The sequence below is a fragment of the Podarcis raffonei genome, chromosome 10 (genome assembly GCF_027172205.1).
Source record: "Podarcis raffonei isolate rPodRaf1 chromosome 10, rPodRaf1.pri, whole genome shotgun sequence".
Classification (NCBI taxonomy): Eukaryota; Metazoa; Chordata; class Lepidosauria; order Squamata; family Lacertidae; genus Podarcis; species Podarcis raffonei.
This window is the reverse complement of record NC_070611.1, coordinates 29500482-29523671: the sequence shown is the minus strand read 5'-3', so window position 1 is coordinate 29523671 and position 23190 is coordinate 29500482. Positions and strand designations below refer to the sequence as shown.

Below are 23190 nucleotides of genomic sequence, written 5' to 3'. Positions count from 1 at the left end.
GCCTAACTGGTGAATTTTCAAGCTCATTTGTCAAATCTGCAAAATAACCACAGCCCTTTGTGAATTATGCAGACATTTCATCATTGTAGCAGGTAGCGTTTCATTAATTACTCAAAGGTATTGCCAATTTGATGAAACAGGTAGAGGTTGATTAATTTTTAGAGCATTTTTTTTAAGCTGCATAAGTGATTAGCTTTCATGAAAATTGCTAGGCTCTCTAATTTAGGCAAAGGCTTTGGTGAACTGATAAATCAGGCAAACACTGTCAGTTAAAAGAAGGAATAAATATATAGATTCCCAAATGAAACTATATCACAAGAATATCTAAAAAATATTTTTTCTTAATAAAAATAAGAACTTGGAAAGATTCATAACCAGGCCTTTCACATACTCTTCAAATTATTCATGAAAAGGTTTCCATCATCACCTGTAACACAGTAAAATTGTCGCATTTGTTATGTTGAAATGACTAGGAATACATCTGATTTTGAAAAGGCTAGGGCTAGAGGTATGTAAACACATTTGCTCAGGAGTAAGCCCCACTAAATTCAATGGAACTTGAATTCACATAAGTTTCTACAGAGCTGCAGCCTAAAAGACCTAATATACATGCAATACATGCAGTTAAACAAATACACCAACATGCTAGAACAATTCAAAGCAACCCATAATCATTTCATTACTGCTAATTATTAATATCCATTATTATGGTCCAACATTGTCTGCTATCTTTAAGTAAAACTGGAAGAGAAAGTGGTGAATTACCTGGTAGAAGACCTCTGTCCAAAGACAATAATTAACTCTCCTGGCTATAGAAACTTTAGTATGAGCATTTAAAGCCCTTTTGTAATCCTGATTGGTCAGTGATAAAGCATGCTGTTTGTTTATTTTAGGCAACCAATTGAAAACTGAAAAGACATCTCAGACTACTTGGTGCAGAAGGTTACGAGGACTTCTTTTTAAACCCTTTAGTGCTACTTCACAGAAATAATGATCATTTATTAAAAGCACTGAAGTATTATATTTTTAATGAATGAAACACTACCCTTGTTTAGAAGAGTCATAGTCACAATTCTACAATATATATTTGCAATGATGCTGCATGTGGAAGTGACACAGAAAACCATTTCTATAACCTCAGAAATGCAGCAGTAAAATAAAAATTATGTTTCCTTATATAAGCGACACGACATCCTCCAGCGTTGCAAAGTCTCAAGCAGGGTAGCATGTATTTGGGGGAATTTAGCAGCTCCTTGGGTCAGACTTTATTAGAAAACTAGACCATCTTTTTTCAGACCAGACTTTGTGCATTAAGAGGATAAGAAGCAAGTCTTATTAAGAGGGCGTGTGTGAACCATTATGTGTGATGGATTTTGATATAATGGAAAGGTGTGCTAGTGTGAGAGAAGCAGAGGTGATTTTCTACAGATTCTTCCTTCCCGCTACAGCCTCCCTGTGCCCCTCTCATACAATTGTCCATGTTGTTCTCCCTGAACTCTCTGAACAGATGTAGGGGACAGGGACTGCAGTTAGGAGTTAACATTTCCCTGCTCCCCCCCCCATTGTCACAGTTTCTATCAAGCCCCACACAATTTGCATAGGATAGGAAGCCAATATGCTAGCAGACCAAATTTACCATTAGTATACAAAGCCCCTACACAACTTGGCACTAACATAGCTGAAGACCTGCCTTAGCTTCTCTATACCTGCCCATTCACTACAGTCATCTACATCCTTGTGGTGCCACAATGAAAGGTTTGTTTTGAGGCAGCTTGGATCGGGTCCTTCAGCACTGGGGCATCAACCAGCCTTGTGGAAGACAAGTTAGAAAAGACCCAGCATGGTATACATGCCATAAAATATGAATGCAAATGTTTACTTTTACAGGCTTTCCCAGAAAGACAAGTTTTCGTTTATAATGATTTTGAGTGCACAGATTGATACTAAATGTCTTGTTAGCTGCTTTGGTTTTAACACAGCAACCTTCATATTTCAGAACACTAGATAATCCCCTAATATGATGGTGGTTATTTTACTACCATATCCTTCTTAGCTGTTCATCTTCTAACTTGTTAATTGTCCCTTTTCTACTAATAAACTGTCCTGCAGGTGAAAAGGGAATATAGGATACATGCTACATTGAACCTTCCAAACACATATGATGAATATGATACCACATACTTCATGGGCATCTGTTGCCATTACATGTTCCCCACCCCTTTATCATATAGCAGTAAAAAGGGTATTCTGCTTTTATAACACCCACAGTTTGGTCTTTAAACTGTAATGCTACTTTACTACTGTGAGCATACATTCAAATGGAATCTTACCACCAGGGCAAATTGATTAACAGGACAGGACTAGTTTTTAAGGGGAATTCCTGACAGGCTCGATCTTGTAGCCTGGCACAAACTGGCACAAACTTGGGCTTAGAAGCGCAGTGCAGAATGAAGCTTCCTTGCTAACCAGTCTGAGTCATCTGGGGACAGGGAAAGAAGGGAAGACTCCAACCAAGGCTGTACCAAGGCTGTACCAAGGCTGTAGTCTTGGCTGGTACCCTGCCTGTTTCTGTGCATCCAGGATCATGCAGTATCGCTGTTCAGAAGCAACAGAAGAAGAAGAGTTTGGATTTGATATCCCGCTTTATCACTACCCGAAGGAGTCTCAAAGCGGCTAACATTCTCCTTTCCCTTCCTCCCCCACAACAAACACTCTGTGAGGTGAGTGGGGCTGAGAGACTTCAGAGAAGTGTGACTAGCCCAAGGTCACCCAGCAGCTGCATGTGGAGGAGCGGGGATGTGAACCCGGTTCCCCAGATTACGAGTCCACTGCTCCTAACCACTACACCACACTGGCTCTCACAATAGTCATTTACACTACCTAACATGTACATGCAAAGTTATGCTGGGCAAAGGCAACAGCAGTTTTTTGCGACAGGATCTGTGTGTGCAAAAGCATAGCTTCTGAAATGATTGCAGCCTGCTTGGTGTGGCTCTGGCTCTCCTTGGGATCTCTGTATCAGAAGAGAGAAGAGATCCATCCATGGCATGTATGCTGCAGTTGAGAGATCAGGGTCTCTTGGAGACTTCAAGACCTCACTTATTTGGGGCCCAGCTGAAAGCTTTTAAGACATCCAGTAGTGACCGAATCCATTTCTGAGCATGGAAATGTCATGGAAAATCTTTCCTCTGAACTTGGGTGGTGAGTGCAACAGAGGCTTGCAAACCTGGGTGAAGAAAACAACAACCTTGCAATAGAAACTAAAGGAGTGTCTTGATTGAGAAAGAATACCTTTCTCAGTCTCTCATTATTTTTTCAAAAAAGAGGAAAAAAGGATGCAACTGTCATTGAACAAAGAACTTTTTAATGATTTATTTGCATAGCTCCAACACATACAGCTGAAGATTTATTAGCTTAGATAACAGCAGCATGCCAGGATTAAGTAATAATAAGACAGGGGTATCAGAATTATTTAATAGCTGCATGCTTGACTGTGTTAAGTAGGACAAAGGTTAAAGCTTAAAAGGTAGAGAACATTTTATTTTTCCAGTGTTATGTGATCACAAGATAAATTTCTTTAGGGCATCCAGTATAATTATTATGATTATAAAAGCACAGAATTTTCAGGGTGGAGAGAACTATATAAGGAAATCATGTCAGAAATAACACAAAATCACAGCATAGAGCTCAGCGGGCTCCTCTGTTTACAACAATGGACGCATTCCTTAACAGTGTTCATTCGTGGATGTCATTCCCAAGCCCTATTTATGCAAAGTCCTGCTTACACCTACTAGATACTTAACCTTTGCTCCATATTAAACAAGTGATACCAGGGATGTTATTCCAGCACAATGACCCTGCATTTAACAGGAATCCAGACAGCAAGCCACCACATATTATCAAAACGACACGCCATGGGTCTCTGCAACAGACCTTTAACCCACCCACCCCCTACCCTGAAAGTACTGCAAACTAGTGACCTGCAAGCTGGACAATATCCCCAGATACTGCCCATAAGTTTGCAACACAGAGGGCCAAGGTATTTTGAGAGGTAAGGCAAAAGGTGTCAGAATCTGCTGTTTAGGCTACAGTTCGAGTCAAAACCAATTCAAAACAATATGCAGCATCTCTTGTCAACCAAAAAGCTCATCATGTTACCCAGACATTGGCTGTGTCATGGCTGAAGTTTTAGATGACAGGCGATAGGAGTCAATAAGAAGGGAGTTTTGATCAATCAATCAGAAAGAATTCAATGCAGGCTAGGGTGTAAGTCATGGACTGAACTCATAGGTGGGTGAGAAATAAAACAGAAAGACAGACAGACAGAGACAGTCATGAAAGAGAAATCCTGGAATATATGTATCTTGTTCAGAGTGTCTTCTATATACAGTGGTACCTCGGGTTACATACGCTTCAGGTTACATACGCTTCAGGTTACAGACTCCGCTAACCCAGAAATAGTACTTCGGGTTAAGAACTTTGCTTCAGGAGGAGAACAGAAATCGTGCTCCAGTGGCGCGGCGGCAGCAGGAGGCCCCATAGGCTAAAGTGGTGCTTCAGGTTAAGAACAGTTTCAGGTTAAGAACGGACCTCTGGGACGAATTAAGTACTTAACCTGAGGTACCACTGTATTGATATCTCTTTTTAGTGGTGTCTCCAATGACCTGCTGCTTAGTGGAATCAGCTACTGTGTGTGACCTACTGCAGCTCAGCACTACAAGACTTCTGAATGCTAGACTTTGAAAATTCAATCAATGAACTGTTTCCGTTCATTCATTTTTTTAAAAAAAAAAAATTGATAAAACAAAAAGGTCCCACAGATGAACACAGCAGCAGATCTTAAATTTTGTTTTTGTTTTTTAGAAGACAAAAAACTTGTAAATTGTTTTTGCGCAATTACTTTCAAAAACCATAAGCAGCAGGCACCATTTTAAAAGAAGCTTTCCCCTTCTATGACATACATCAGGGGAAATTTCTTCAAAGCTAGTGCCTGATATGATGTGCCCCTACATCATCTAAAAACAAAGAAAGCCTTTTTCTTCGTCAGACTTATTGTTTTATTCAGATGAAAAATTGGGCAGATAAAACAGATCAAGCAACTGACTGAATCAAATTTATGGAATTAATCCAACTAAGGAACAATGGAAAAACCAACAATAACCGAGAGAGAGAGAGAGAGAGAGAGAGAGAGCGCAAAAAATGAAATTCCTGCACAGAGGCAGCATAATGAACATTTTAAACCCCAAAACCTGGATGCATAAAAAGTTATTTGCCTTGACCTATGGCTGAAAAGGGACGCGGTTGGCACTGTGGGTAAAACCTCAGCGCCTAGGGCTTGCCGATCGCATGGTCAGCGGTTCGAATCCCGGCGGCGGGGTGAGCGCCCGTCTTGCGGTCCCAGCTCCTGCCCACCTAGCAGTTCAAAAGCACCCCTAAGTGCAAGTAGATAAATAGGTACCGCTTTATAGCGGGAAGGTAAACGGCGTTTCCGTGTGCTGCGCTGGTGCTGGCTCGCCAGAGCAGCTTCGTCACGCTGGCCACGTGACCCAGAAGTGTCTCCGGACAGTGCTGGCTCCCGGCCTCTTAAGTGAGATGAGCGCACAACCCTAGAGTCGGACACGACTGGCCCGCACGGGCAGGGGTACCTTTACCTTTACCTTTATGGCTGAAAAGATCATAAAGAAGGGATAGATATGTTTATCATGGAAGGCTCTTTTTGATGCTAGGGGTTTGTTTGTTTGTTTGTTTGTATTATAATGTGGATCTGATTTGAGATTTATGGGAGTTTCCATTGCAATGTCTCAGACTATTTGCAGATGTCATGCTTCCTATTAATCACCAAAGTAATTTATCTAACTGATAAACCACAGTTTGGCAATCAAACACAAAAGCACAATCACTTATCTAGCCCTTATCCACTATGCTACTACACTAGCCAGGCATTTGCCGGAATTGACTCCAAGAGAGAACCATATGAAGTAAGCTATTGGAAAATTTTCTCTTCTCAGGTCGTAGGTTTGAGCCCCAAGCTGGGCAAAAACATTCCTGCATTGCAGGGGGTTGGACTAGATGACCCTTGTGGTCCCTTCCAACTCTACAATTCTATTCTACTACCAAGGGGCATTTCTTTTGTCTCCTTGCCTCCACTTTTGTCCCTTTATGCTTCTAAGAAAAATCACGCCAGCAGACATGTTCCCTGACACAAAGGCTCACTCATCCTTAGGCTGCAGGGAGAGACAAAGACATTTGAAATAAGCCCATTTCTCTTCTGGGTAGTGAACAGTTTCTGGGGGCTTCCTTCCAGCCAAGGAAGTAGACAGTCCATTTCTCCCCACAGCAGGATCAAAATAAACACTGTTGCAGGTGAGGAAACAAATAGATGGATTCTCTCCTGGCAGAGTCAAAAGAGCAAAACTGTGTCACCCTTGGTGGTAAGAGTTCAAGCAAACACAAGAAGTTCCGTCCTCAGCGGGGCTCATCTCAAGAATTCAAGTCCACCCTTTTAGCAAAACAAATACAAACAGTTCCTTTCTCTGGAAGTTGTTAGAGGCGAGAGGAAGGGGAAGCCACAAAAGGTTAATGAACTTGGCAGGAGTCAACTAACACAATTGAAATTACCCGCTGAAGCAGTTAAGAATTGTGAAACCAAGAATCCCAGCTGGCTAGTTCCAGAAAACAGAGTTCTCTTACATCTGAAGAACTACTTGTGGGAAATCCACCCATCCCATCATTTGATCTCGCACAAGGCTTTGTATAGTCTTAACCCTGGAAATAAGGCAGGGTCCCTTCTCCTATTTCTGTGTTAACTGTCGCAGAAATGATAAGTATGGATATGGTTCAGCATTCCTCCTCCTGTTCTTTTTCTGTTTACTTAATATAGGTCTCCCTACAACAAGCCCCTTCAGAAGACTGAAAAGGAGAGTTTGGGGCCATGCTTGTTTTGTGCAATTTAAATCATGTGAGCATAATCCAAGAGGAAGCTCGATTCCTGTTCATAGGACAACCCACAAAGTGTCATCGAAAACAGGCGGTATGTTCCAAGGGATGCATCACATTTAAGCCCTAACACTATTGAACTAGTTCTCCCATGTCTACACCAGAAGTAAGAAGACTTTACGCTTACTGTTCCTACTTTGCTGTTATTATTACTAGGACTGGGCAATATCTGGTTTTCAACACTATAATAGATCACCAGCTAAATATCGTGATATACTGACATATCATGATGTCTCAAATAAGGATGAAGCTATGTAGAGGTATTGGTTGGCTGCATGGTTTTTCCCACATTGTGATTTTTGCCAGCGGCTGCTCTTTGTGATTCATTGCCGCCTGCAATGAGACAGGTGAGAACTGAATTGGCAGAGTTAACAGGGGCTGCAGGAATTGAGAGAAGCATTGGCTGGCTTCATGGTTTTCCCCATGTTGTGATTTTTGCATAGCACACAAACACACACATACACAAACACACACACACACACACACACACACATCACGATTCATAATATATTGCCAGGTCAAAAATTATGAAACTGATATCACAATATAGTCTTCAAACTGGTTTTGGATAATATATCAATTGCACAAAACCTTTGCCCTAATTATTACTAATATCGTTTTTATTTATTATTGTTACTCCATGCTTGGCACAACAGTAAGACATTAAAAACTAAATTATTCTGAACCTAGGAACTGGAGGACCAGTACCAAATGATGTCCAACAGCCTTGAACCCAAAACACCACTCCTGGTCTTTCCAAGCTCTCTATCAGCTGTATAATTTGGGGCAGGGCAGTCATTTTGTTGCTGCTATTGTTAAAAAGCTGGGAGACAGAAACCCTTACCAATCCACAGCAAGTCACCCAGGGATATATCAATAATGTTACCCTCTGTTCAACCCTGTTTTATGTACAACTGTGTTCTTCTATGTGTGCACACACCGATAAATTCTCCTTTTTTTACCGCTAAGTACAGACAGGGCAAAAACCTCCATCTCCTCACACAAACATTTACTTAGCTGATTTCCCCCTGTAAAACATTCAGTGTGTAAACTTTTAAAGGGGTAAAAGGATTAAAAAGAAAATCGCTGAATATTTGGCCAGTGGTTCTTCCAGTGGTGTTGCTGAAATGTTGCTAGAGTATTAAGCAAGGCTTTGGAGCTGCAATAGATCCTGGGTTCACCTTCTGCCGATAACTTGTCTCCTGTTAGTCAACTTAAGAGCTCCAGACTGTGCTTTAAGGATTCCCACATGAATCAGCTGATGATATTTCCCAACACTGCAAATATTTCCAATAAGCCTCCTTTACCAGAAATGTACAAAGAACATTTCTTTATTACTTAATAGAAAACTAGGAGTAATATTCCCCTTCAGTACCACAATCCATACCCAGAAGCAATTCCCACTGAGTTCAATTACACCCAGGTAAATGTGCACAGGATACTAGCCCTCAGGTGCGATCTGAGTCAGGCTTAATTTGAAAGAAAGTTCCTTGGAAACCAGCCATGATGGCAAGGTTCCACCTACATTGTCACAGGCTCTGAATAGTTGCTGCAAATTACAGGTTGTCAGAATGCTGTTTCCCACAGAGTGCATGTTTCCCACAGCAATCTAGTTGGCCACTGTGAGAACATGGTGCAAAACTAGGAGGGCCTTTGGCCTGCTACAGCAGCCTCATCTTATTATGTCCAACCCTTTATGGGGCTGTGGGTGAAATACATACCCTCCAACATTTCTCTGATGAAAATAGGGATGTCTCATTCCACAATGATAATTTTACTATTTATACCCAGCTTACTGGGTTGCCCAACCACTCTGGGCAGCTTTCAACATACAGTGGTACCTTGGGTTACAGACGCTTCAGGTTACAAATGCTTCAGGTTACAGACTCCGCTAACCCAGAAACAGTACCTCGGGTTAAGAGCTTTGCTTCAGGATGAGAACAGAAATCATGTAGCAGCGCTGCAGCGGGAGGCCCCATTAGCTAAAGTGGTGCTTCAGGTTAAGAACAGTTTCAGGTTAAGAACAGACCTCCAGAACGAATTAAGTTCTTAACCTGAGGTACCACTGTATATAAAAACATAATAAAACATTATTATTTTTTTTAAAAAACCTCCCCTATACAGGATTGCCTTCGGACAGCTTGGGGGTTGGATAACTCCATACCCTCCAACATTTCCCAATGAAAATAGGGACGTCCTAAGGAAAAGTGAGACATTCCAGGATCAAATCATAAACTGAGATGGCTTCTCTAAATCAGGGACGTCCCTGGGAAATAGGGACACTTGGGGAGTTTGGAAATATCTCTGCTCTCATAGTAGTGGAGACTCTAAAATACAGCAATGAGTAGTTTAGGTGGCCTTCTTCTTTAGCATGTTAACTATTTTATTTAGGTTTGACATAAATGCTCCTTTTAATTAGCAGAAGTGAAGGAACAACTTGCATTTCACCTCGCAAATCTGAGGCTAACTAAAAGATGCCAACCAAACTGGCTATTCTCTGCAGTGTGACAGTTATTTCTGGGTTCTTATAAGAGCGCCAGGTGTGGGGCAGGTACAGTTGTGGCTGCAAAGGAACCATCGGGAGCTTACAGTGAACGATGCTGGGAGCCTTGCTGGGCTTGACTGCATTAAGGTGTTAGTTCCTCATAAAGGACGCAAGCGCAGCTGAGAAGCGGTTTGGTTTTAAACCACTTCCTCAAATCGCAGATGTCTGCAGAGGGGGGAAATGTAACACACAGAGGAGATGGTTTCAGTGCAAACTGCTTCCTCCAAACAGACCTGACAAGGAATCCCTGTAAACAGCTGATTGGCAGTTACAAAAAGCCCCTCTGAAGGCATGCCCCATAAAGCTGTGCCATCAAGAGGTTACTGTGACCACTGATCAGGGGTTACATCAACCTCCTTTTGAGCTTTAACAAGTGTCAATCACCGGAAATCATTATGACATCAGGTAGGACTTGCCATTCAGAAGGTCAGCAGTTCGAATCCCCGCAACAGGGTGAGCTCCCGTTGCTCAGTCCCTGCTCCTGCCAACCTAGCAGTTCGAAAGCACATCAAAGTGCAAGTAGATAAATAGGTACCACTCTGGCGGGAAGGTAAACGGCGTTTCCGTGTGCTGCTCTGGTTCGCCAGAAGCAGTTTAGTCATGTTGGCCACATGACCCGGAAGCTGTACACTGGCTCCCTCGGCCAATAAAGCAAGATGAGCGCCGCAACCCCAGAGTCGGCCACGACTGGACCCAGTGGTCGGGGGTCCCTTTACCTTTACCTTTAGCTGACATGGGAGGGTGGAAAAAATAGGGACCCTATTCCCCACCTGTCTTACAGCTTTGGTTCAGTTGCTCTAGAAGAGGGTTTTTGAACGCAATGAATTAGACAACTTATTTTTTTAAAAAAATCTTTTCTGTTTCACTTTCCCTCCCTATTTGTGCTCAGCATTCATCCTCACCTTGTGCAAGGGATGTTCTTGCCATTCCCTATTGTCTTTCTCCTTTCATAAGTTTCTGCTCTCCCCCTCCCCACCTCCTTCATTAATGTGCTCATTCATTCGTTCATTCTTTCATTCAGGTTGACAGTGGAGTGAAATGGCTAGTGCCACCATTTCTAAAGTGCTAAGAGTCAGCTTTTAGCCAACTTCCTAAGGGACTGGCAGAAGGAACAGAGGAAGGGAAACGAGGACAGGAAATCAACTAGGATACAAGCTGTGCTGTGTTCATTTGCATGGAACAGAGTGACACCCGAACTGATTTATGGCAACGATTAGAATAATAATAGATACCTCCTATTTGACCTTTTTTCATAAATGAAGTTCAAAATACTTTATGAGAAGAGATTAATATTATATGGGGGAGAAAACGGCCGTAAGAAACTTGTGATGAGCAGAGCAAAGTACCCAGCCTATTAGAAAGATGGGGTGAATAAGGAATATGTCGCCTGCATTTATCCTCTGGATTCATCTCTAGGACTAACAACAATTTCAAATGCACTCATCAAACAAAACGCAGAATTTGTTTAGTTGTTTAGTGAATAAATTTGCTTTTCAAGGGTGCAGCATTTTAGATAGACACAAAGTGAAAATATATGCACCATATAATGTTACATATATTTCAGTGTCGTTAGCTACAGCAATGCACCCAAGCTTTCTCACATACTCCACTCGTTAGCAGCACACACACAAATTACCCCCAGTAGACATTTAACTTAAATCTGACCAAGAAACTATTGGATATATTTGTATTACATAAATGCACTAAAAGCCTTAAACAATTGCTTCTGGCAAATTATTTTGCAGGCCAATCGCAGTAAGCTGGAGGTTGCTAGGGTAGGGGCATAGGAAGCAATAAACAACATTGAAACCTTTGGGGGAGATCAAACTGGCTACTTTATTGATTACAGGTGTAAGTAGGCTTTCGCTTTGGCACTGGGTATGCCATCTTGGTTGCTGGCTGATTATTTCCATCAGGGTCAGTCCTGGGTTAAGGATCCCCATATGGTGCACATCAAATACGGGTGACCCCTCCAGGATGCCAACTGGGGAGTTACATGGCCCGTTAGCCCCTTTCTGTGCATATGGAGAATCCTCCTCCTTGGACTCCATAACCAGGGTGTTCTGATACTTTGATCCTGAGGAGAGGGGGGCATAGCTCCTTCACACACCCCTAGTTAGACTAAGGATGCAACCCAATGCCTTTTCCCACCAAGACGTTGTGGCAATTGCTGTGAGGCAGGGAAAACCTCTAAACAGGCCCATTTGGTCTGCAGGCAAATTCCTCTCTGGCCACAAATATGGCAACCAATTCTCTCCTCAACAAGGTCATAAACACATACACCACCTGCTTACCTTCAAGTGGAGCCAAATTTATACAGAGTGGGAGGATGGGATGTCTAATGGGGATTGTTGGAAGGTGGCTTTTATAATTTGGAGACGTGGATCTGGGTGGAAACAGACTTTCCCAGGTCCATCTCCAAATTCCCACTCCACTGGTCTCTGATTGGGTCAATTAAATGTCAAAAGAGGTAGGGGAGTCCTGCCACTCCCCACCACCAACCGGGGCTGATGACATTGGCCAGCCAATAGCATGGGAAGCTTTTCTCACCCTCGCCCATAAGTTGCCCACAGCTGTACAAGGCGGCAACTGCTGCCGCTGTCGAAAAGGATCATTCTGTTTCTGTTTTCTTTTAGTATTCCAAAACATACAAATAAATCAGTAACTCTCAAAACCTATGGATATCTTCTTCTTCTCCTCCTCCTCTTCCTCCCAGACTATTAGAACTTACAATATGAAGATAAATTTGTACCTAGAAATTACGCTTGTAAGCAACAGTTCAAATAGCAGCTTCTAATTTCTCAAACAGGTTCAACGGGCAAACAATTCATTTCTTGTTCACTGTGATTCCTGACATCATTTGAACAACATCGAAAGAACGGCCAAAAGTACATGCTGTTTTACCAGTCATACCAGACTGGAACTCAGCTACAGAGTTCAGCTTGGTGCTGTCAGACTAACTAAACATCCTCATAAATCTTTCAATTAGATAAATACTAAAAAATGGTCAAAACATTGTTTTCAAAAAACAAAAATGGTGGACATAAAGCGCAAAGGGCAAATGAAGTAGGAAAATACAGTGGTACCTCGGGTTACATACGCTTCAGGTTACAGACTTCACTAACCCAGAAATAGTACCTCGGATTAAGAACTTTGCTTCAGGATGAGAACAGAAATCGCATGGCGGCAGCGCAGCGGCAGCAGGAGGCCCCATTAGCTAAAGTGGTGCTTCATGTTAAGAACAGTTTCAGGTTAAGAACAGACCTCCGGAACGAATTAAGTACTTAACCAGAGGTACCACTGTACATGCAAAAGCAGTGCACCGAAAGATAATTAATGGAGGCCAAATTATTGTGAAGTTTAAGATGTTTGATGCAACAAACTTTGTCCTTTCTGCTACCTACATGCTGCACAACAGAGGGTGGGTGATAATGGCTAGCTTCTTGGAAATGCTCAAGTATGCTGAACCACTGACCAAATGAGGTTCAGTCAGATGCATTCAGGTCGGGCAATTCTATTCCTAAAGTGCAGTACCCAGCATGGTGACCTTTCTTGGGTGGCAGTAATAAGAAAAGGTCAGGAATGCATACTTGGTTGGTAACCTGCAGCAGCATTTTTAGCTAGATAAATAAGAAAGAGTTTGCAGGGAAACAGAGCCTTTATGAAGAGTGATTTTTGTCTAAACTGCAAAAACAATTGGCTGGATGTGGTGACCTGTAAGGTTAACAAGGCAGCTCAACAAGAACAACCCAAGGGATCCAATTCACACGACAGGATAGGGGGTGGGAGCGGACAGAGAAGGTCTAATATTCTTCACATTCCTCTTGCCAGTATTAACCTCATTGAAGAAAGAAGGCAATGTCAGACTTAGGACCAATATAAAAAACCAGACCCAGGTTTTAGAACTAAAAGATTTGCTCCCAATTTCAAGCGGGATGCCTACTGATGTACAAAGCATTGTGTGCTTATCAATTTCTTTAGACCTTTCACTGAGCTTGATGCCGTTTGATAATTCCAAATTCCACTAAACATTAGTGTTCAGATTTAGAAGTTGGTGTCTTCCCCTCCTTTGGGCTCCTATGTGGTCTGGCAGAAAATCGTTGGACATAAACATTACTCTTTCTACTTCAAAGATTTTTTGAAACGAGAACACAGCAATAGGTAAGAATAAACTTTTTTTTGGGGGGGGGACTTTTAAAAATAATCACAATAATCTCAGAACAGAAACTTTGGACCACAATGTGCCCTCGCCCCAAAGTTAATGCGAGGCATTTGAGTCTTGCATTGTTGACTGCCTGCCTGCCTGCCAGCACTTGACATTAAAAGAAGTTTCTAAGCAGCCGCTAAGGTCTTATGCAATTCATGTTGCTATAAACAGTCACCTAAAATAAATTTAAAATCTACCATTATGGAAAAGCAGATATTACTCTCTTGATCTGCCTAATGCTTTGTTGTGCATGTTTCTGTCCATCCAATTTGCATGGCACTTTATCACGAGGCAATATTTTCACGAGCAAAACTGTTAAGAGCCCCCTGCTGCAGAAAAGTACCGTATTTTTTGCTCTATAAGACTCACTTTTTCCCTCCTAAAAAGTATGGGGAAATGTGTGTGCATCTTATGGAGCGAATGCAGGCTGCACAGCTATTCCAGAAGCCAGAACAGCAAGAGGGATTGCTGCTTTCACTGTGCAGTGATCCCTCTTGCTGTTCTGGCTTCTGAGATTCAGAATATTTTTTTTCTTGTTTTCCTCCTCCAAAAACTAGGTGTGGTCTGGTGCTTCTTATAGAGCGAAAAATATGGTACTTTGCAGTCAAGCTTGCAATGACAACAGCTGAGGACAATATGCAGTCCTCTAACACTTTTATCTCCCCAGCTCACAATCCTGATCTTCGTCCACTTTCCTGAACAAACCACGAAGACTTACTCTCAAGCAAGCATGCATGGGTTCAAACTGCATGCCTCACCATACAGCTTCATTCCTTTCTAACCAACAAGTTGGCAGAAAAACGGTCTTCAGCAGACTGAGTTCAATGAAATCAAGCACTTTTTTGAGTACTAAAGCAACACTTTCTTCCCTGCATCTCCACTTATGTGCAGAGCTGTTTACAGCCGTGGCACGAAGGTGAACTTCTAACTGTACCTGCAGGGCACGAGATCAGGCTGACGGTTTCGGGAATATTAAGGAGCTTTCTGAGCACACCTGGGCTTTGCACCTGGGTTTGCGCAGGAAGTAGAGCTCGTAGTTATTCCTGACAAGTTCACTGTCATCCCTACCTAATGCGCACATATTACATCTCGTATGTATTTCTCAACCTTATCATCATCAGTGTTCCTTGCTTCTGTACTATATGAGAAATTGCAGTTGCATATTGAATTGTAACTGGAAGTCTGACACATACGGATGAGTGTTGTGTAGAAACTTACTTTGAGATACAAGAAGGCCATCGTGCAGTTTGTCTGCTCTTTGTGGGATGTAGCAGCTGCTCCCAAGAAGACAGCCAAGCAGTAAATCTATTTGACCAACCACCCCGTACACCACTGCACACACCACTGCCTCGCTGCTTGGCCTCATGCTTCTATTGAGAAAACACACTGCACCACTGAGTTTGATGTGTGAGCGCCATCCCCTTTGCTATCCCAGCTGTTCTTGAATGATAGCATGAAAATGCTTTGCCTCCTGAGCATCAACACTCTGATCTTATGTGCTCCAAGTAACATACAGGCTTCTTCAAGTGCCAAACAAGCCTCCTATGCTAAGACTTCCTTTTAGAAGGCTCTGTTGCTTCATTAAGCCACAGCAGTTACCTGCACTTCAGACTGCACCAGAAAATTCAGGGATAGGGACATAGATTTTATTTCTGTAGCATCAGAACCACAGTTTCCTTCGCCAGTCCTCCACTGACTAACCACTAGGGATGGAGAAGTTCAATTTTGTTTGCATTTTAACAAAAAACTACTTATTCCACATCTCTCAAACCGATATGCAAACCAAATCCCAGCTATGCTTTGAAATTCGCACTTCTCTGAAATTTGCGATGTAGTTCTCCAACCAAACACTTGTGCACAAAAATGAATATATTAGAAAGGAAAGCACATGGGAATGCGTGTACAGTGGTACCTCGGGTTAAGAACTTAATTCGTTCTGGAGGTCAGCTCTTAACCCGAAACTGTTCTTAACCTGAGGTACAACTTTAGCTAATGGGGCCTCCTACTGCTGCCGCGCCGCTGCCGCACGATTTCTGTTCTCATCCTGAAGCAAAGTTCTTAATCCGAGGTACTATTTCTGGGTTAGCGGAGTCTGTAACCTGAAGTGTCTGTAACTTGAAGCATCTGTAACCCGAGGTACCACTGTAGTAGTGAAAATAACCATTCGAAATGCATTGCATTAGCAGAAATTGCTTGCAAAAATGGGCATATTAGTCAAAGCTGCACACAAAAAAATGTGTTTATAAGGAGAAATTCACACTGAAATGCAGACAAAAATTCATGATTTTTTTTAAAGCAAATTACCATGGAATTCTGGATAACTGAATAGTTGTGGGGTGGAGACTGAAAAAGTCAGAGAACTGAAATTGACAGATTTATTCATTTCCACTAAGTACACAATACTTTGTATCTCCTTACACTAAAACAAAAGAGAAGATTAAGATTGGGGGAAATCAAAACACAGCTGAACAACAAAGTCAAATGTAGGGCAGTATCCAACAAAGTTGTTCCATTAGCACAAGGACTTTGGGTTGCACAACAGAACTTCCCCTTTCTCTTTCTGCCCCCCCCCTTCTCCAAAATCTGTTGGGGGAGATTCTCTGAACCCTCTGCACCAGATCTGAGGAGGGTAGAAGGGAACACAGGGACGGAAGAGGGGGTGAAGTTCTGCTGTGCAACCCATTGTGCTAGCAGAACTACTTTGTTTGATACCACCCATAGAATTCAGGTCAGAACCATAGCTTCTGATGAGGCAGATGTATTTCTAGAACAAGCCCAGGAACTGCTTTAGTTAGTGTAGTTCCTTTCACTTAACAAAATATATGGGAGGTGGACATAAAGCAGCGTGGGGGGGGGTTCCATATGCCATAGGGCAGTAAACTGTCACTCCCTCTGTACACTGGAGGCCTTCTAGCTGTTGGAATGAAGTCTACAATAGCCCTATCTGTGCTTATCGATTTTGAATTGCTAAAGCCACTCTAGACGACGTAATTAGCCAGCTATATTGCTGCATTCCCCTCTTTGCCTAATCTTGGAATGGAACATTCTGGTTTGTCTTCAAATACGTATACATTTCTTATCTTCTTCTTTCTTATCCCTCGACTAAATATTTAGTAGCCCTCTGTAAGACTCCTCACCGCCAATTCTTACTGGAAAGGAGCAATCTCTGGGAACACTAATGATTTCTTTGTCTTTGACACACATTCCTCTTCCTCTGGAAAATGAGAAGAAAAAGAGGAAAGGGGCAGAGAGGAAAGATGAACGTAATATAAGGAGATGATGGAGGAGATACAAGACAGACAAGAGGATGGGATAAGCAATGGCCCCCTCAATAGCTGCAAATGCTCATTTCAAAGTCTACACTCAGGTATAGTTTGCCTAGCCACTTAACCCAACATAAGCCTGCTATGGCCTACTATAAAATAGGATGAGCTTCACGGGAAAGCCCCTATGATACAAAGCTTATCTTTCAGGAACAGAGATAATAAAGTCAGGAGAAGGAAAAGACAACACCGTACAATTGCCGTTTTTACCAAGTAATGCAGAACAACAAAGCAATGGTGAGAGGACTGGCAAGAGCCTCACAAACAGAAGCACAAATATCTGAAGAAGTGTGCATGCACACGAAAGCTCATACCAAGAACTAACTTAGTTGGTCTTTAAGGTGCTACTGGAAGGGGAAAAAAATTTTGTTTTGACTATGGCACACCAACACGGCTACCTTTCTGTAAACAGAAGCACAAATGTTACTTTTCAAAATGTTGATTCTGAGCTAGAATACTTGCTTTCATGTACACACAATAGTCATTTGTGGCACACTGAGAGTCTAAAGCAAAAAGGGAAAACTGTTTCCCTTCCATATATAAACACTTTTCTATATGATCCCCTGGAAGTGATTCTTACTTGCCTCAATGGTTGGCCAAGTAGCCTTCTATTATAAGCAGTTTATCTCATCTCATTACAATTCCTACAATTCCACTGATATTACATATTTGATCTCTTCCTCCTGGTGTGCCCACCAGTACATGCTTGTGCATGTAAATGGGAGTCTTAAAAAGAGATATTAAAACATAGTCACTCAGAGGTAAATATCACTGACTTCAATGGAATTTACTTTCACATACATGTTGTTAGGACTGAAATCCTAGTGTCCAAAACACACACATGGCTGTGCTTTATCAATATCACACACCAGCTATTCTCTACGATTTACAAAATTTGAAACTGCAAAAACTAAGAGCTAAAATTTGACTGGATCAATGCTGCTCAACACGGCACATACCTTCTCCTTCAGTTCCGGAATGAGAACTTGCAGGAGCACATGCAAACATAATGGAACAGGTAAAATGTGAGAATGTCCACCCCCACCCCATTCTTACTTTAACCTTCCGTTAGTACCTTAGGCAACTGTCAGCATTTGGCTTCTCGCTAAAGCTCCGTTTCTTGTGAGCTTACAACTGTAGCCTGCGAGTTTTCAAACTGTTGGGCAGAGAGCCCAAGTGCACTTGCATAAGAGTTTAGGTGCAGCCTTTGGCGACAACCCAAAAGGTCTTTTGCTTGAGAGAACTATATCATTTTTGACTCCTGGTTATTTCCCTGGGACTGTTGCGTCCCAGGACACAACATGGATTAGAAAAAAAGATTGTACATGAAGCACTGGCACTGAAAGCTCAGATTCTCTCTCTCTTTTTAAGGGCAAAGTAGACAGCATTCACTAACAGAAAAGATTTGTGATTTATGGACATGGTGACTTATGTATGTAGGTGTGGGGGTTTTGTGTCTTTTTAAATTGATTTTTTTTAAAAAAATGTATAAAGAAGTAAAGTTACTGCTTAAGATTCATCTAACACAAATAGCATGCTAAATAACCAATTTGTACAGTGGTACCTCGGGTTAAGTACTTAATTCGTTCCGGAGGTCCATACTTAACCTGAAACTGTTCTTAACCTGAAGCACCACTTTAGCTAATGCGGCCTCCCGCTGCCGCTGCTCCACCACCGCACGATTTCTGTTCTCATTCTGAAGCAAAGTTCTTAACCTGAAGCACTATTTCTGGGTTAGCGGAGTCTGTAACCTGAAGCGTATGTAACCTGAAGCGTATGTAACCCGAGGTACCACTGTATATTAATCACTGTGAAGCAAAAGTCTGCAATGGCACATTCTTCTCCCCACATTTGAGTGCCTCTCTGCAAGTGTTTTGAAATGCGGGGCTCAGAAAACCACAGGAAGCTCCAGGTGTGTGCTGAACCCATGATGCTCTACCTATTGTTGCACTGTAGTAGTAGCAGTAGCAGGGGGCCCAAAATTGCACTGGCTGTGGAGGCCACTGCATACATGGTTGTAGGACTACAGAACTTGACTCCCCACCCCACAACAAGCTTTTCTTGTCATTTTCTCTACTGAAATGCATGACAAATGTAACAAGTCTCATTTTTAAGGGTGTTTTCTATTCATTACCTTTATCATATGAAGCCTTCATGGATCATTGGACCATCTAGCCTAGTATGAGCTACTTTGTCTGGTGACAAGTGTCACAGCCAGAGTTCTTTCACAAGTTTGCCAAATGGAGTTATTTAACAAGAGATGCCCTTGATTGTTAACTTGAGGGCTGCCATTCTTCTGTGTGAAACAAAATAACTGCAACAAATTCAGATTTTTCTTTTAGAAGATCAGCCGACCTTTACCAAACAAAAAGCCTAGATCACCTGTGTGTCTCCAATGTTAATTATATCTTCCTTTTGTATTTTGCTGTGCATGGTTATGGTGCATTGTATGGTTTTATTTCTGATAAAGTTCAATGGATGTCAGGACCATTCAGCCCTTGAGGGCACCATCTTGACCTGTGGTGCCCAAGGAATCAGATGAGATTCATCAGCAGGTTTCACTAGAGGGTCTATTACAGGCAGGGCCAGACCTACTATTAGACAGTGTGAGGAAGCTGCCTCAGGAGGCAAATGTGGCAGCAAAATGTTTAGAGGAAAGAGGTCCATGTGATCTGCCTTGTGCCCCTAAGCTAGCCTGTTGTCTCAGGTTCAGCAAAGCATGCTGAAGATGCAACAGCCAATCTGGTTCAGCAAAGGATGCTGAAGATGCAACAGCCAATCTGGCTCACCTTGGTACTAAGAATAGGAATGACTTCTCATCCTCAGGCAGCAAGATGACTTGGGACTCTTCTGACTACAGGGATGAGGAACCTATGGCCCTGCAGATGGCCCTGTTCTCCAGCTCCCATCAGCCCCAGCCAGGATGACCAAAGGTCAGGAATGATGGAGACTAGAGTCTAATGGCATCTTAAGGGTCACAGGTTCCCCACCATTGATGCACCGCTTATTGGCCATGGGTCCTGATGTAAAACAATGCAATTCAGATGGTTTTGAGAAAACATTTTCTGTTCTAAATACCATTTCTATGTTGCTGTTTCTTTAAAGCCTCAGAAACCACTCTGCTTAAATAAATGATTTCCTTATCAACAGTTCTTATATTAAGGTTGTGTGGTTTAAGTTCGAGGAAAGGAAAAAGTGAAGTTGAAATGGAACTGGCTAAACTGGTTTGGTTAAATATTTCTATATTCAAGGCAAGATTGACCGCTCCCCCACCCACCCAGTTCAGCCCAACTACTATATGATGCAATGCTTGTTTTTCATACTTTTGGAACAAAGCACTTCATGCACCTAGAAGTAGGCTCTAGTCCTGGAAAGCTCAAGTAACAACAAATGTATCACGTTTTTAAGGTGCCCTTAGATTCTTACTGGAGTCGACTCCTAAGGCCACCACTATTCAGAGCCTCACATATTCAGAGCCCAGCAGCAAAGCCACTATGCTGACGGTCCCCTTTAAGCCAATGACCTTTGCAAATGAAATGAATTGAGGATCACACGTCCATGACAAAACCCACCATCCTACATTAGATTCCTCCTTTACTGCCTGATCTATTTACTCAGAAGGAAGCCCCCTCCAGATCCGTGGAGCCGATTCCCCCTCCGCAAGAAAAACGTGCACACGATTTCTTTGGACAGCTCCGGAGCTCCGCAGGCGGCGCGAAACGGAAACTGCCCGGCAAGGTCAAGCTGCCCTGCGGAGGCGCCAGGAATGAATGAGGCGGCTGCATCTGCGAGGAGCCTGGCGTGCCCTTCTCCGGCGTGCGGGCCGACGGCGGTGCCAGCGGCTGCTGCGCCGCGCTCCACGTGGCCTGGCGCCCGCCAGAGCCAACCGGCTGCAGCTTGCCGGCCAAGCCCCCCTCTCTCGTGACGTCGGCATCCCTCCCTTCGCCGACGGATCGAGTTCTCGCTTCCTTCATCCCCTCACAAGCCTTGCTGGCCGCCGCGCGCCTCCCATTGGCCGCCGCCGAGGTGGGGCCTTGGAAACCAGGAGACGCGCTGCGCAAAGGCAGGCCATCCACGCGCGCCTCTGACGCGCCGCCTCCCCGCCCATCGCGAAGAGCATCATCCGGCTCCAGGCGCTTGACCCTTGGAGGATTTGACTACCAAGAAGCAGGAGGGGGGGTAGAGAAAGAAAAGCCAGCCCCACGCAGACCTGCCTGCCCAGAAATACACCGCCAGATCCTAGCCACCCCGAGTCCCCTCGCGGCGCGGAGGCGGAGGCAAGGGCCGCGCTCGGCAAGGAGCTCCAGAAGGAGATCCGAGCGCACACGCGAGCGATGCCTCCGCCCCCGCCTTAGCCACCTCCTTCTGCTGCGGCAGCGCAGACACAAAGGCGCACCAGCGACGTAGCGGCACGCGTTCTGCTACCAACCCACTACTCTTGCAAGCCACGGTGCCCGGCCCAGGCAAGAAGCTCCATCCTTCTCCACCGTGCCACCCACTCTCCCATTCAAAATGGCTCCTTTGCGGGGGGGAGAGACAGAAGAGCCCCTCTCCGAAAAGCAGCAGAGCTGCAGACGTGCGTTAGGGACTGGAACCGGGGAGCAACGTGATTGGGGGGGAGGAGAGGGGGGATCGGTTGTGATCGGGCGCGCACACGCAACGTGGTGCAGGGGTGCCAACTTGAATAAAATGTTGGGGGCGCTCAGGTGAGCCCCAGGCCACATGACGACGCAGCGCGCGCGCACCACGGCAATGCCCATGCACTTTGAGAGCGGCCCCTCCAATAAATTATGGTTTGGGGGGGGCTTACGTGGGAGCGTGGGAGTGGCTCTAAGGGGTGTATGGTGGTTCGGATGGGCATCTGTCACTTGGGTCTACGTGGGTGAGTGCCATTGCTCGCTCTCCACGGGGTAAATCTCTGGAGGTCACTGATCGGACGGGGGCAGGCAGGGAGGCGAGCTCCGACTGCGCTCCCCATCCATCCGTCCCTAAGGCCGGTGGTGGCCAAGCCCTTCTCATCCACGGGGGCGCGGGGGGTGGGACATCGTGTTCTGCTTGCAACTCCGCGCTGCTCCTTTGGCGGCGGACGCCGTTCATAGTGTGGGTCTCCCGCCCACCCCGCACCCCTCGCGCCTGCTCTGCCCGCTTCCCCCGTGTGTGATGCATCATCCACAGTGTGAGCTCGGACTTGGGCGCCTCGCATCCCAAAGCCAACGCGATCGCGGCGGCGGCGGCAGCAGCAGCAGACCAGGCGCTCTTCTCGTTGCTTAAGCGACACCATTCCGACACAGTTAGCAACACACTCGGGCGGCAGAAGCGGGGACATTCAAACACGAAGCGGCGGAGACAATGGGGCTGGAACAGACGGCGGCCCCCTTCTGCCTAGAAACCCGGCCGCCCTGCCCATCTATTTTGTTAATTAAAAAAAAAAAGATGAACTGGATGGGTCCGTTTTACGTTACCTGGCTTGGTCTCCCTCTCTGTGTGTGTCTAGTTTGGGTGGGCTGGTCCTAATCTTCCAGCCGCCGCCGCCGCCGGTTCCTGCTCGCTGCCACTGGCTGAATGGGGCGATATTTATTTATTTCCCCATGACGTGGCCTGCAGAGGCCGCCGCCGCCGCCAAAGAAAAGAGGCGGCACGAAAGACGCGGGGCCTTTTGTGCGCCGCGGCCGCCTCGGGCTGGAGTCGCTGGGAGGCCGCGCGCGGAAGAAAGAGGAGGAGGAGGAGGCGCGCCGCCGTCCCTCTCCGCCACCTGCCCCTGCCTGCTTTTTGTTGCGCTCCGAGGGGGATTGGTGTCAAGGGCAGCCGGGGAGGCTCAACCAGGAGCCGCTGCCACCGCCGCCGCCCTCGCCGAGTGGGGCGGAGGCTGCCGGGCGGCGGGGAGGCGCCTGCTGCCTGAGCCGCAACATCTCCAAGGCTCCCGGCGGCGGGAGAGGAGAAGAGGCGAGGCGAGGACGCGGCGGGGAAGGCAGGGCCCGGCGGCACGCGAGTGGCCGAGTGGGGCCGAGCCATGAGCGCGCCTAAGGACGCTGAACTGCGTCCTGAAGGGTTTGGGGGTGTTGGGGGGGATACAAATTGCCCCATAACTAGATCAGGATCGTAAGGACAGGATGTGGGGG

At 44.7% G+C, this 23190-nt stretch overlaps 1 protein-coding gene across 4 annotated transcripts in view; it reads right to left on the bottom strand.

The window, feature by feature from the left end:
* Nucleotides 1-22973, bottom strand: part of SLC16A7 (solute carrier family 16 member 7) — a 96010-nt gene extending 73037 nt beyond the window's left edge. The window contains exon 1 of one of the 4 annotated variants that reach the window (XM_053404559.1): nucleotides 22534-22973. The gene's annotated coding sequence lies outside the window, so the exon portion shown is untranslated. Of the gene's footprint in view, nucleotides 1-391; nucleotides 413-765; nucleotides 846-18146; nucleotides 18218-22533 lie in introns of those variants that run through there. The other 3 variants (XM_053404561.1, XM_053404560.1, XM_053404562.1) reach the window with 3 other exon arrangements.
* Between the last annotated feature and the right edge of the window lie 217 nt (nucleotides 22974-23190).